We start from the raw sequence: 13098 nt of genomic DNA, 5'->3' as shown, positions 1-13098 counted from the left end.
TTGGGCTTCTTATGTCATGCTTCGTCAGAAGACTGTCTTGGTGAAAGGCCAAGTCCCTCCCAGCCACGCATCTGTCTTGTATAGAATAATAGTGGCCAACATGGATTAAAGTTTAAGGTTTGTGAAGCACTTTACCAATAGAATCTCATTTGATCCCCACAACTACCCTAGGAGGTAGGTGCTTTTATTGTCCACATTTTGCAGATGAGGAAATTGAGGCAGACAGTAGTTACATGACTTGCCTGGGGTTAAACAACTAGTAAGTGTCTGAGGCCAGACTTGAACTCAGGTCTTTCTGGCTGCATGTCCAGCGCTCTGGCTACTGTGACACCCAGCTGCCTATATTATGTTATATGAATAGGTCATAATATATGTATCTACTGGAGGATAATTTTCTTAGTGATGCACATTTCATCTTAGGTATTATGATTAAACCCATCTCTTTCAGTGCCCAGCAGTGTGTTTTAAACATGGTAAGTGCTTAATTAATATTGAACTATGCCCTGGAAACAGATCGGCCCTTTAACTTATCAGCTGTCTCATCTATACATTCAGTGCTATCCATCTCCACTCATGAAGACACAGCTGAGAGCCCACAGGCTAGGACTGTAGAGCTAAAAGGGACCTCAGAGATCTAGTCTGACTATTTTACAGATGAGGGAAACTGAGGCCCAGAGAGATTAAATAACTTGCGTAAGGTCAGGAAAGCTAGTAATTGGCTGAGCTAGGATTTCAATTCAAGTTGTCTGCTTCGAAATCTGGCCGCCTTTTTATTACGGAAGATGATCATAATTCTAGGTGGACACTCTGTGGAGGTCTCTAAGGTTCATTCCAGCTGAGGTATTCTCTTTTTAGTCCCCTTCTAGTCCCAGTATTTTGCGTTCTAAGATAGTAGTGTCAAATTCATATAGAAAACGGGACCACAAAACATACCTAAGGATCCCTGTGGGCAATATATTGACTTAGGAAACCACATGTTAACATTATGTGTGTTCTATTGTATTTTTATTTATTTTGCTAAACAATTTCCAGTTACATTTTAATCTGTTTCAGGCTTTCTGTTTGAGACCTCAGTTCTAAGGCCCCTCTTTTTTTTTTTTCAGATTCTGTGTTCTGTAGATTTTCAGATTCTGTTCTGCTTCTATAATTCTGTGTTTCCTGTGTTGACGTCTCTTCTAGCTCTAACATTGTCTGTGTTCAGAGGTCTCTTTCAGCTCTGACACTTTTTGTGGTTTTGTGACTATGTGACTATACCTTCTGTGTGGCCTATATGCTAAAGCCTGGTGGGCAGGCTTCCCTGTCACATCCTCTCTCTCCCTGGAACCTTTCTGTCCTTCAGAGACTCTATCTCCTAGACTTTGCTGTTTTAAACATGCAGCAATTTGCCTGTAAATTACTTTGACCTGGGTTCATATTCTATCGATGTCAGTCACTAGTTGTGTGGTCTTGGGTAAGGTTTTCCCATTCTGTCTCTATCTGGCTCAGGGTGGGGCCTGGGAGCACCAGCTGTCTGAAGAGATGTCTCACTTTATTTTTTCCTTTCTCCCAAACCAGGCTGGACCAAAGGGACCTTATTTGGTGCAGATCTGAGCCCACTTTGCTTCCCTGAGGTGAGTAGTCAGGGGAACTGGAACAAGGTGGGGGTGGGGAATGGATGCAGGAGGCCAAGGGTGGACCCACTTGGGTGGGCTCTTAAATGGGAGATTGAAGTTGCCTGGAATAATGGGAGATGGGTACCCAGCTGATAGAGACTCATCTGGAATCCATTAGGATTTGCTTTCTGGACAAGCTTCAAGTCTTTGCCATGTTCCATATAAACATGAGAAAAAAGATGCTCTTATGCCTTGGGACTGTGGAGATCCTGTTCTCCAGGAAGCCTTTACAGATCACTCCCTACCCTTTTCTTGCTAGGGTGTCCTCCCTCTTGCAATTCTTTTGTGTTATACTTACTTGCTTAGGTTTAACCCATCTTGTATCTCTAGTAGAATGTAAGCTCCCTGGGGGCAGGGGCTCTTTCTTTTGTCTTTGTATCCTCCTATCTGGGTAGCGAGGTGGCACAAAACCTGAGATCAAATCTGGCCTCAGACACTTACTAGCTGTGTGACCCTGGGTAAGTCCCTTAACTCTGTTTGCTTTAGTTTCTTCATCTGTAAAATGAGCTGGAGAAGGAAATGGCAAACCATTCTAGTATCTCTGTCAAGAAAACCCCAAATGGGGGTCAATACAATGGGAAAAAACCACTCAGCAAAAATCCTCACACCTAGTAAAGTATCTGGCACTTTTAAAATTAAGATTTTGGGGCAAGATTTACAATTTTCTTGGGGTGGGGAACTCCTATTGTGGAAGCCTCCTTTGTCGATGCAGATTGGCAATTAGTCTGCACTTTATGTTCTTAGAAAGTAGCCAGGGCCCCGAGAGATCCAGTGAATTGCCCACCCAGCTTGTGTGTCAGTCAGGACTTGAACCCAGAGCCTCCTTATTCTAGGGCTGGTCTGCTTTTTTGGCTAGAACCCAATAGGTACTTCATCAAAACTTGTTGAATTGACTCAAAACATGATGAAACTGAAGGACTTAGAAAGCGTTTGTTTGAGTCCAAGCTGAAATAGCAAAAGGTATCCATGGCCCAGTGGAGAATGGGTCAGCCCTAGAATCAGGGAAGCTGTGAGTTCAAATCCTGACTCTGCTACATATGAGCTTTTATGATCCTGGGCAAATCACTTAAACTGTGTGAGCTAGAGTTTTGTCCTTTATGGAATGGGGATAATAGTGATTGCCCTTCCTTTGGGAAGGCAGGGTGATGCCTTGAAAAGAACACTGAATTTGGAGTCAGAGGACCTAGCTTCATGTCTTGACTCTGCCAGGATCACTTGGGTGTGACCTTGGCTGAGTCCTTCAGTGTTTGTGGACCTCTGTTTCACCACTTGTAGAAAGAAGGGGTGAGATTAAACGGCGTTTAGTCCAGTTTCCTTGCTGTTCCTTGCACAGACAGTCCAGGCAGTTTTCACTGGCTGTCCCCTATGGCTAGAACCCTCTCCCTCCTCATCCTCGTCTCCTGGCTTCCCTAGTTTTTTCAAGTCTCAGCTAAAATTCCTCCTTCTTCAGAAAGCCTTTCCTCGTTCTCCTTAATCAGAGGGCTTCCCTTTGAGACCACCGCCCAATTAACCTCTGTGTATCTTGTTTGTACATAGTTTTTTTCATAGCATCGTCCTCATTAGACTGTGAGCTCCTTGAGACCGGGGCCTGGTTTTACTCCTGCCTTTCTTTGGATCCCTGGTGCTTGACATACGATAGATGCTTAAAAGTGCCGTTGACCTGAACTCCAATGTCTCTTCCAGCTCTAAATCTAAGATTAATTGTGATCTATCTCTAAGCCCCTTAAAGGCAGGAGCTATTTTTATTTTGTGTTTATACCCTGAGTGCCTCACACATAACTACTTCATATTGAGTTGAATTGTTTATTTGAAAATTCCTTATAAACCCTAAAATGTTAAAGAAATCCGCATTGTTATTTATTATACATATTAATGATGGCTGCTGTTTTTGACTATTCCTATTCTCCCATACACAGTCCAGGCAGGCCATCTTCCCTTGTGTTTCCCTGCCTAAGCCCAGCTTATTCTCATCTTCATAACTTTGGCTCACACTATCCTCCCTCCTCACCCCCTCACCCCCGATGTCTGTTCCTAAACCTGCCCCATCATAGCCGTTGTTCAAGGCCCATATCAAGTTCTGCCCCCTCCAGGAAAGGGTTAGAAACTCAACCTTTCCTCTAGGAAGTCTGTCTGGATTGGTAAATGGAATGTTTAATAAGGATCATAGGCTTATGGTAGGAGCTAATAATTGCTTGTTGATTGATTGGTGGTACCTGTGTATTCACATCGTCCATCCATCCATCCATCCATCTCTCTCTTTCTCTGTCTTATCCATATATATTCTTCTATCTCTATCTGTCTTATCTATCTTTATATCCCTCTCTATCTCTATTGTCTCTGTCTCTGTATCTCTTACGTATTTTTATCTCTATCTATACCTCTCTCTATATATCCAGTTCTGTCTAATCTATCTTTATATTTGTCTATCTCTCCCTCTCTCTATCTCTGTCTCTTATCTATCTTTATATCTATCTCTGTCTTGCTATCTCTTATCTATATCTGTCTTATCTCTCTTATCTATCTTATATCTGTCTATTCCTCTATCTCTTTATCTATCTATCTCTATCTCTGTCTATCTCTATCTCTATCTTTATCTATATCCATCTATCTATATGTCTATGTCTGTATGTATCTCTCCATCTATCTATCTCTGTCTTTATCTGTCTGTCTATCTATCTGTTTTTTGGATCAGAAGCTGCTTCCTCAGAGGGTCTGGTTGTCCCCTTTAAAGGGAGAGCCTCACACGTATGTCCCAGGCATTTAGTGGCCACATTTTTCCCCTCTCTTCCACCTTCTAGGCTCAGTTTAGAAGGCTTCTCTGCCCCTCCAGACGTTTTTTTTTTCCTCCTTGAAGCCCTCCTTGTATTCATCCCCAGAGCACTTCACTTCTTCTCGTTACTTTAGAACAGAGAGGCATTCCTGTGAGCTTTTCACTGCCTCCCCTGGGATGGAGACCCATCTGCCCCTTGGGCAGGCAAAGCTGCTGATTGGCACTGACCGATACACAGACATTGTGTTCTGGACAGGCCCTGGCCACATTGGCCACATTCCTTTCTTCCCCACATTAGCTGGAAGAAAGGACCTCAAGCTTCTGCTGCTACTGATCATTGTGCTAATAGCCAGCCCTTGACTGCTGCTTTGTGTTGCCCTGCTGGGCGCTTCACTGATGGTGACTCCTGCAGGCTTTACTGCCTTCTTTTGGGCTGGGGTATGAGCTTGCTCAGCTGGCTTTGATTGGCACCTAGCAGACTGCTGGCTGGTCCTACTATAAACAGAAACAGCCCTCAATTGTCGTCTTCCAGCATTACTGTAATTACCAGCAAGGCTACAGTTATTTACATTTATCTAATTACCTACCTCTTCTCTCTTTTTCTTGCTGAAAGACTTCAGATACTAATTTGCTGCTGCTCTGCCTGAAACAGTGTCCTCATTTTACCCCTGTGGCTTGCAGAGGAAATAGAGACCTACTCGAGGTCTAATATTCATAATAATAGCTGACATTGATCTAGTACCTACTATGTGCCGGGCACTGGGCTAAGCACTTTACAAATATTTTCCCATTTGATCCTCACAGCAACTCCGGGAAGTAGTTGCTGTTATTATTCTCATTTTACAGTTGAGGAAACTGAGGCAGACAGAGGTTAAGTGACTAGCCCAGAGCCACACAGCTAAGTGTGTGAGGTAAGATTTGAACTCAGGTCTTCCTGACTGCAATTCCAGTGCTTTCTATATACTGTAACACCTAACTGCCAATGACAGAATTTGATGATATATAAGGAGCTAAGGGGTGCCATGGATAGAGTACTGGGCTTGGAATCAGGATGACTCATCTTCATGAGTTCAAATCCAGCCTCAGACCTAGCTGTGTGACACTGGGCAAGTCACTTAACCCTGGTTTGCCTCAGTTTTCTCATCTGTAAAATGAGCTGGAGAAGAAAATGACAAATTATTCTAGTGTCTCTGCCAAGAACACCCCCAAAATGGGGTCACAAAGAGTTGGACACAACTGAAACGACTGAACAAGAAGAAGCAGGGACTGCAATTTGAAGTAATTCTATAAAATGAATGTTTCTCTCAATTCTCATGTTAGAACGCCCTATTAATTACCTCATTTATGCAGATAAAAAATCTCTGAGAATAATGTGGTGCAATGGTGAGCAGTGTGCTGGGATCATGAACCCTCGTTCCAGCCGTGGCTCTTGTCACTCACTGGTTGCATCCATGTGGGTATGTGCCTTTCTATGTGCCCTTCACTTCCCTCCCTTCTGACATTCTGTGTTTGGAGAAAACGTCTTTTCTTAGTATTTTCTGAGTCTATGAGAATATCAGCATTTGGAATGGAACTTATGGGTCATCTACTGCAACCCCTCATTATGCAGAGGAGGAAACCTTTGTCTCCCAAGTGACTTTATCCAAAGTAAGCTGTGCTCTTCTCTCTGTGGCTGCTAGGTGGCACAGGGCATCGAGAACAATGAACGGGGATTCTGGAGGACTGGAGTTCAAATTCTGCCTCAGTTCTGTGACCCTGAGCAAGTAATTCAACATTTCTTTCTGCCTCAGTTTTCTCATGTAAAATGAGGATAGGAATAGCACCTATCTTTCCAGAGTTGTTGTGAGGATAAAATGAGATATTTGTAAACTTACGCAAAACTTTGTGCAAACTTTATAGACAGATGGTTGTTACTGCAATTATTATAGAGAGAGAGCAATGGAAAACCAGTGGGCAAGTCATGTACTCCATTTGTACCCATACAATGCCAAACAAAGGAAGGCCCCTAGCACATGGGATGAATCCTCTTTGAACAGTTTATAGGAGGATATGGCCAGAAGTCATACAAAGCGAGAGGGCACTGTGGGGTCACAATCTGCACCACTGGAGGGAGTATCCCACATCAGTGAGACAACAAAGTTACCAAAGCATAAAGACTGAGCCAGTGATTTTAATGATATAGAGAACTCTTTTCAAACCTTAAAGTACTATATAAATGTTAGCTATAATGGTAATAATAATTATTAATATACTTCATTTTTGGAGGATTATTCTAAATACTGTATTGATTCTATCATGTCTCATTTTACTCTCATATTACTCTTGTTTCTCCTTTGATCATTTGTTTGAACCATTGGTTATCATACCAAGAGCGGGGTTTTGTGATGCATAATCAATTCTAGTGTTAAAATGCCCTATTAATTACCTCATTTATGCAGATGAAAAATCTGAGGCATGGTGGGAAGAAGGAAGGACTTTCTCAGAGGCTCTGGTGGGTGCTAAAGTTGGATCCCGGGTCTTCTGTTGACCCCTTAAATGCTTTTTCTATTCTGCTTTTCAAACTTTTCACACTGTCTCATTATTTTGGTAGAGAGGCAGCCTCACGTAGTAGATAGAGAGTTGACCTTGAAACCAAAAAAGCCTGGGCTCACAGCCTGCCTCTGACACATACTGGCTACATTACCCTGGACAAGTCACTTAACTTTCCAGAGCACTAGGCAAATTTTTTAAGACTCTGAGTTACAAAGAATATGATGACTGTATTAGTAGAGGGAGTTTTCTCATCTGGGAGTTCTCTTTATCATTGAAATCATTGGTCCAGACCTTACCTTTTGGTGTCTGTGTTGTCTCACTGATGTGGGATACTCCCTCCAATGATATAGATTGCGACCCAAAAGTGCCATCTACTCATGACTTCTGTCCATGTCCTAAAAATTAGTCAAAAGTGATCCATCTCATATACTAGGGACTCTTCTTTGCTTGATATCGTGTGGATACAAATGGAATACATGAGTCCCGTTGGTTTTCCATTGCTCTCTCTCCATAATAATTGAAGTGACAACCAATATCTATGTAAATGAATGACAAAAGCATTTATTAAGTACCTACTAGAAAGGAAAGAAGCATTTATTAAGCATCTTCTAGGTGCCATGCAATGTGCTAACTACTTTATAAATATTATCTCGTTGAATAACCTCACAATAACCCTGGGAGATAGGTGCCATTATTATCCTCACTTTACAGTTGAGAAACTGAGGCAAACAGAAGTTAAGTGACTTACCCAAAGTCACATATCTAATAAGTGTCTGAGGCCAGATTTAAACTCAAGTCTTTCTGACTCCAGGCCCAGGGCTCTGTTCACTACACCCCATACACTCTATTCTTGGCTGCCTCTATACCAAACAGTAAGGATACAAATAGAAAAAAGTTCTTGCCCTCAAGAAGTTTACATTCTAGTGGGGGAAGGCAACACATAGTAGAAACTTTTGACCTGTGGAGTCAAGGCATTTGAGAGTAGATCCATATAGAGTTGATTATTGTATGCAGAATAGCAGTTGGAACGGAGTGAAGGGAGGGGCACACCTGTAGGGCAGATGACAAGTTGGCCAATGTGGATGGTTGGATGGGATATGAAGCATAATTTGGTCTGGGGCCAGCTAGAAAGAGTTGGTTGGGTGACTTTACACTCACTCCTTCAACAATCAAGACTTTAGCCCTAGGGATGAGGTGTTGTGAAGCCAAGTGGATTAAGTCATGGTTTTTAGTGATCTGGTTTGAAAAGTGCTATTTCTGGTTGGTGAGAAGCAGGGCAAATGTTGAACAGATGGTAATCTCATAAGATCATTGATCCAGAGCCCAAAAGGAACATTACGGAACATCCATTCCAGCAGTTCCCAAAATATGGTGTCAGGACTCGTGGTTGGCCCTCGACACCCTTTTGGGGGATCTGTGAAGTCAAAACTATTTCCACAATAATACTAAGACATTTTGATTTCTTATACAGTAAATATGAATAGCTATAACCCGTATAAACAAAAAGGTTTTTTGGGGGGGATAGGGGTCCTCAACTGAAATAAGATTGATTTGCTCTTTACTAATAAATTGATTATGCTCAGAACTTTGTGCCTCAGTTTATCTCATTTTGATCATAATACGACAGTTTTTAGGAGTGTAAAAGGGGTCCTGAGACCAAAAGTTTGAGGGCCACTAATCCAGCTCTCTAGGTCACACAGCCAGTAAGCACAAATTCCTCCGTTTCTAGAGCGGCTCCCATTTCTAGAACCCCTTTTCACCGCAATAGGCTGCCTCCCAGTTGCCCTGGTCATGTGCCTGGATACAATGTGAAACTTTTAAAACTTGAAAAAAAACTTTTCACACATTATCACTTTTGATCCACAAATCGACACTGTGACTTAGGTACTATGGGTATTTATTATTCTCATTTTACAGATGAGGGAACTGAGGCTAGAGAGGCCAATTGATTTTTTCCTTTGTCACCTACTTAGTGTCAGAGATGGAATTCCAAACCAATTCTTCCTGATCCCATTTAAGAATTTATCCACTCTGCCTCTAACCAACCAGCTCACTTTCTTTCTTTTTTTTTTCGTCATTCATTTATCCGATAATATCTTTCATGCCTCTCTCCTGGCATAGTTCTTCATTGGTAATATTCTGTAGCTTATTCCCATCCAATCTAATGCAGCAGGCATTTATTAAGTGCCTACTAAGATGATGGCCCTCTCTCAGGCCTGGAGGGCACAGCTCTGACCTTGGCCTCCAAGAGTAAGAGTGGCCTTTGCTAAAACATGGAAGGCTGTTTTCTCCACACAGTCACTTGCTGACCTTGCTCAGGGCACGGTCACGGTGTGCATTGAAGATCTCTTCTCAACCTGTTACTGGGTCTTGTCTGACTCTGTGAATCTGTGGGCTTTGAATTAGGCTGGAGTTAGGGCTCAGTGTATATTACTGGGACTCACATTCAATTGGTAGCTTGGTAAGATAACTATGATTGAGTAAAGATCTCTGCCTCAGAATAGAGAATAAAACTGTGCTGCTGGCCTCAGTAGCTTTGCATTCTAATCTGTTGAGCTTGTTCAGGATAACTGGAACAGAGACCTTTCTCCTCTCTTCCATATGAGGCCCTCTCTCCGTCCTTCCCCCTAAGCTATTTAGGCTCTTCCTGGAAAATCATGTTTAGTTCTGGGCACTAGACCTTTAAGTGGGATGTGAAGTTTTTGGCGGGGGGCCATGGGCATACTCTGCCAACTGTTTAGAGGGCTCCAGAAGAAAGCCCTAAGGACTTGGAATTAAGTACTCAGTAGAAGAGGCTGTACTGTGATTGGACTCTTCTCGGGTAGATAAGGTTCTACAATTGAAGAACTAGGAGAGGCTTTAGACCATAGAGTATTGGAGCTGGAAGGGACGTTATACTGTGAACTGTAAGATCATAGATTTGGAACTGTAAAGAGACCTTAGATTTATCTAGTGTGCTCCTCCTCCCCTTTGTTTTACAGATGAGGAAACTGAGCCTCAGAGGTGAAATGATTTACTAGAGATCCTACTGTTAGTAGGTATTAGAGCCAGGATTTAAACAGCACTGAATGCCAGAGCATTAGAGCAGAAGTGTCAAAGCACAATACAGCTCCTAGCACTTGCAGAGACAGATTAAAATGTCATTGGGAAATATTTCACAAAATAAATAAAAATACAATAAAATGTGGATATTCCAAGTCAGTGTGCACATGGAGGGATCCTTCCAAATGGTTTAGTGGCCCCATTTCCACTTGAGTTTGCTGCCTTAAAGCATAAAATCAGAGCTTAAAATATCAAGGTTGTGAAAATACGATGTCAGAGCCCCAGGGGACCTTAGAGGTCATTTGGACCAGTGGATCTCAAAATGTTTTTGGTCTTGGGACCCCATTACACTTTCAAAAATCATTAAGGACCCTCTTTCCCAAAGAGCTTTTGTTTACGTGAGCTACCATCTATTGAAACATACTTTATTAGAAATTAAAACATCTTATTATTACGAAAATAGTTTTGACCTTGTGGACTCCCTGAAAGTGTTTCAGGGACTTCCAGAGTCCCCCAGACCACACTTAGAGAATCATTGATCTAGTCTTTGTTGTTGTTGTTGTTGAGTTGTTTCAGTCTTTGTGACCTCGTTTGGTATTTTCTTCGCAAAGATACTGGAATGGCTTGCCATTTCCTTGTTCAGCTCATTTTACAGATGAGGAAACTGAGGCAAACAGGGTTAAGTGCCTTGCCCAGGGTCACACAGCTAGTAAGTGTCTGAAGCTGGATTTGAACTCAGGTCTTCATGACTACAGGCCCAGCACTCTATCACCTGTACCATCTAGCTGTGATGTAGTCTATACCCTTCCCCCATTTTACAGAGTGAAAAATTGAGACATAGAATAATTAAGTCACTTGCCCAAGGTCACAGAACTAGTGATTTGTTCAACTAGCTTTCTCTTTGCTGAGCCCAAGTCTCTTTCTTCTGTGAAGCTACCCCATGAAGTTTTTACTTACAATATGGGAGCCCAGTTGAAGGGTAGAATGCTGAGCAATTATAGAGGGAAGTCTCTATTCAGGTATGGGTTGGAGAGAATGGTCAACTGAAGCCCTTCCAACTTCTCTGATTCTATGAAAGTGGCTTCACTGTGTAGCAGTCGGGAATTCTGTCTTGTCCCCTAAGTATTTGACTTTGATCCATTTGCTATGTTTCTCTGTGCCTCAGTTTCCTCAGATGTGAAATGGGAAGAGTGGTCTTTGTACTACTAACTTTTAATGATTCATTGAGGATCCCCAAAAGGGCATTGGAGAGTTGCATGGTGGAGGTTAGAGGACTGCAGCACCTTATAAACTAGGAGTTATGAAGGAAGTGGTATGACAAGATCATGAGAGACTTGTCGGAGAGAAAAAGAGGGTGAGCTGACCACAAGAATCTGTTTCAAGCTCACGTCAGTGAGATCCCAAGTTTGCTTGAAATGTTGAGCTTAATGAGCCAATGAGATTGTACAGGGCTTCAAGTATCCCATGTACGGTCTGGGTCTGCTGGGCACTGGTCACTCACTCAGTCGGTCAGTAAGCTTTTAGCGGGCACTTACTATGTGTTGGGCACTGAGCAGTGCAGATGGTGCTGGATTTGGAGCTCTGCTGTAGGCACAGCTCTGCCTAGGAGCGGGGACGGGGACCAGAATACCCTCTGAAGGTCTCTCAGAAGCTGATAACTGACTGAGCGGCTCCAAGGCCTCACTTGTATGTACTTCACACCATGGCAGTTTGGAGGAAGCTGGGCTGCTTGCCCTGAAGGGGTTGTTTCAGGGCAAGGAAGGCCCCGTATTTCCCCAAACTCTCCACACTGCTCTTTTTGGGAACAGCTATTTCTCCCCTTTCCCATCCCATCTCATCCTTTTTGGAGCCTGCTTATCTATTTGTTCAGCCTGAGCCCCTCTCAGAGAACAACCCCCCCAATCTCTCCCCTCCCCAAAGTTGGGAAGAAGACAGCCTGGGCTCGGGCCTCAAACCCTCTCCTTCCAGCTTCTCAAGGAGCTCTGAGTTTGTGTATGTCTGCAAGCTGTCCTTTTCAGGAATTTAGGGCTCAGCATACACATTTGTCCCTGAGAGCCCAAAGCTGTTGGCTGGCCAGCGTGCGATCCGTGTGGCTCCCTTCCCAGTGCACCAAGAAGCCGGAACCCCGGAGAGTGTTCTGTGTTGGGCGGAAGCGTCAGCCCCCAGTGCTGAGACAGTAACCTACTTTCTGTGTCTGGTTCACAGCCCAGTGGGGAAAGCAGGAACAACTCCCTTCTGCCAGCACAGAAGGAAGCGACTAAGGCCATCCCCTCTTCTTTGGGCCCCTTGGATTGTCTCCTGAATATGTGTATGTATGTATGTATATGTATGTGTATGTAGGGGTGGATGGGAAGGTGGCAGGTAGAGAGAGATTGAGAGAAGGAAATTATAGAGACTGAAGGGAGGTGTTTTGGAAGTCTTCTTATCTGATCCCCTATTTTCAAGGTAAAGGAACTGAGGCCCTGGGAGATGAGCGCACATCCTGGGAGATAGAGGAGTGGGTCTAGACACACAAAGATCTGGGGGGGGGGCTTAGGGGACAAAGCCTTCCAAGGACTTCTCTAGTAATCTCCTCAGCATTGGGTTTGATTATCTTTATGCAAATGACTCCCATCTCCAGACTTCTAACCAGCACTCACTGTCCCATAAGCATCTTAAAATAAACATGTACAAAGCTTCAAGGAGGTGAGACTGGAGCTAATCTTTGAAAGGGGAATGGGAATTAGATAGCAGAGGAGGGGCTGTGGAAGGGATTTTAGGTCTGGCAGGTGGCCTGAACAAGGGGTAGAGAAGAATAAGCAATAACCATTAACATTTCTGCTAAAACTTACAAAACGCTGTCCTCCTCTGGGGTAGGCAGAACAATTATCCCCATTTTATAGGGACAGAAACTGAGGTGGAGAGAGAAGTGAATAGTTCAGGATCACACAGCCAGGAATAAGTCTCAAGTCCATGTCTTCTGACTCCCAGACTGGCTCTCTTACTGAATATGGGGGCAGGGTGGGGTGAGAAGCAACATTTGGGGGGTAGCCAGAGTTTTGAGTTGAGTTAGTTGAAATCAAAGGAAAATGAAGTGGGGAGCAAAATGAGGGTGGTAGGAAG

At 43.3% G+C, this 13098-nt stretch overlaps 1 protein-coding gene across 1 annotated transcript in view; it reads left to right on the top strand.

Moving 5' to 3' along the window:
- The first annotated feature begins 1578 nt into the window (after positions 1 to 1578).
- PTP4A3 (protein tyrosine phosphatase type IVA, member 3) overlaps positions 1579 to 13098 on the top strand; it is a 112870-nt gene continuing 101350 nt past the window's right edge. The window contains exon 1 of the mRNA XM_027844979.1: positions 1579 to 1610. The gene's annotated coding sequence lies outside the window, so the exon portion shown is untranslated. The remainder of the gene's footprint in view (positions 1611 to 13098) is intronic.

The sequence above is a fragment of the Vombatus ursinus genome, unplaced genomic scaffold (assembly GCF_900497805.2).
Source record: "Vombatus ursinus unplaced genomic scaffold, bare-nosed wombat genome assembly UNPS02005236.1, whole genome shotgun sequence".
Classification (NCBI taxonomy): Eukaryota; Metazoa; Chordata; class Mammalia; order Diprotodontia; family Vombatidae; genus Vombatus; species Vombatus ursinus.
Note: the sequence above shows the minus strand (reverse complement) of the source record. Positions and strands in the feature narration are given on the sequence as shown.